The 2,323-nt window shown below is 52.0% G+C and overlaps 1 pseudogene; it reads right to left on the bottom strand.

Annotated features, from left to right (window-relative positions):
- Nucleotides 1-6: 6 nt before the first annotated feature.
- On the bottom strand, nucleotides 7-1,255 carry LOC113223175 (annotated as a pseudogene).
- Nucleotides 1,256-2,323: the final 1,068 nt, after the last annotated feature.

Here is a 2,323-nt window from a genome sequence, read left to right as displayed (position 1 = left end):
GTGGACCCACTGATGCCCAATGTGTGAACGAGTACCTGGAGGCCTCAGCCCACGCTGCTGGCATGGCCAGAGAAAAGGATCTGCCTGCCTCTCCCCCACCCAGGTGTGGCAGCTCCTGGTGCCAGTTTCCCAGGAGCATGGCCAGGCCCCGGGTCTCTCCATCACAGCTGTGGCTCTGGCTTCTTCCGGGAAGTGAGGTGGGATCACTCCCCTTGCAGCAGCCGCTGCTTCAATGCTCTGTAGGCCTGCACGGCCTCCTATCTCTCCTCCCCACAATCTGCTGGTAGGCCAGGGAGGCAGTCAGAGGCTGGGACACACCGCCAGGGCTCAGAAACACCCTCAGCATCTGCGATCTCCTGCCAGGCTAGTCCTTGTTTATGCTCCTCCCAGGCCTGGTAGTCAGCTCTGGAGGCTGCCGGACAACCTCACCAAACTTCATCGTGTCTCTGAGCAACTCCTGCTCCAGCCTGTCTGCCATCTTTTCCTCCTTTTTCTGCTGGACTTTATCTAGTCGCTTCTGGAATGCTTTTTTTGGTTTTTTCAGCTCAGACTTCTCCTTGGGAGCTGCCTGGACGTGTGGCTGCCGGGTGGCCTCGTTCTTGCTGAGGAATAGCACGTGCTGGACCTCTTGCTGCATGCGCTGGATATAGGCCTAGTCAGACTCCCCTTTCCTCTGCTTGAACTTGGGGATGGCGATGTCGGGCTCCACTCCCTTTGCTTCCTTCTCCAATGTCTTTCTGAAGGCCACCTGGGCTGCTTTCTTCCTCTTCTTGTTACCGATTGGGTTTTTCATCTTCTGGCAGCTCCCCATAATCTCCCAGAGCCAGAAAAGGATCTCCTCTTCGTCCTGGTTCTTGGGCATGCTATTCACTTTCTTCTCTTTGCTGCGAAGCCCGGACCACGGGACTGGGCGCTGCTTTCCCAGTGGCTGCCCTTGGTGCTGCCGCTGCACCCGCCGGGGACTCCCAGGACCCACTAGTGCCCTGGGCACTGCTGCTTCACCTCCAGCTTGCGCTGTCTCCATGCTGAAAGCTTCCCTAGTGAAGCCAATTCTGCTTTCCTCCAGTTTTTAAAATGGTTAAGAAACACTGGCTAAAACTTTTTCAGTTGTAAGCAATAAAACCCAATTCAAACTAACTTAAGCAAAAATGAAGTTCACGAGTCTGGACTTCAGGTATTGCCAGATCCAGAGGTTCAGATACTATCAGCAGTGCTTTTTCTGTCCATATTACACACAGACTGTCTCCAAGCAGCTGTCCGTGAGGGCCCCTATGAGTGTTATTTACATCTTACTGCCAGCTATCTGGGAGGATTGTGAAACACTGCCCAGCCCTAACAAGCCTAGATTAGATAGCAGTGTAGGCGCTAAGACTCCCACGTATATGGACAGAGAAGATAAAAGACCTTCAACCATTTCACAGTGCTGCCTGGGGAGGGCTCATTTTCTCCTGATATTCTAGGAGAACAAGAAAAACAGGGCTTCGCAATCTGATAGGTATAAATTCAAATCTAAGATCTACCAGTTACTAGCTCTGTGATCCTTAAAGTTCTTAAAGCTTCAGTTTTTCATCTGTAAAATGGAGGTAACGGTAGTCACCCATAAGACTGTTGCTAGGATTAGTTGAGACCATGCATGTAAAGTTTCCCACAGAGCACCTGCACATGCTAGCTAAAAGAGGAGAGGAAGAGGAGGAGGATTGTAAGTGGGGGATGCTTATTTCCTGTTTCCAGAGAGGGGAGGACACCTGCCCACTCCAAATGTTTTCTGCTCTTGTGTTGCTTTGCTTAAGGTTGAAATCCCCAGGAAAGAAATTCAGATTGGCCAAGCTTGGGTGATGGGTAAGGCCAGGTGAAGTCAGTGCACTTTGCTTGACCCACCAAGGCCACCCAAATCGGGGTGGAGTGGTTCCCCAGAGGAAAATTGGGTACTGTTAGGAGATAGGAGGGGACGGACACTGGGTAGGAAAAGTGTAGATGTCCACCGCAGACATCCTTCAATGCAATGTCCCAGGAAGCCCTGACCCATACTTTCTTCCCCTCACCCCCTTGTGTCTATTTTCTCTCCTAGTGGCATCTGCAGAGAAGGAATAGGTGATTGTGGCTGACACAGTCAACGGCCTCACCCAACGACCTTTCCCACCTTCTTTTAGCTGCCTAAGTTCAACAGTTGACCATCCCTGGCCTGCTCTGCCTGATGTGTGCTGTGCACTTAGCTCTGCTAACTCCCAGGGGGCCTCCATCACACACCAAGCCAGCCTCATCAGCTGTCTCAGTAAGTGGTGTTCAGGGACAGGGTAATGGGATCCAGCCCTTCCTAAGGTGT

Source organism: Piliocolobus tephrosceles, unplaced genomic scaffold, assembly GCF_002776525.5.
Source record: "Piliocolobus tephrosceles isolate RC106 unplaced genomic scaffold, ASM277652v3 unscaffolded_39374, whole genome shotgun sequence".
NCBI classification, from domain to species: domain Eukaryota; kingdom Metazoa; phylum Chordata; class Mammalia; order Primates; family Cercopithecidae; genus Piliocolobus; species Piliocolobus tephrosceles.
Note: the sequence above shows the minus strand (reverse complement) of the source record. Positions and strands in the feature narration are given on the sequence as shown.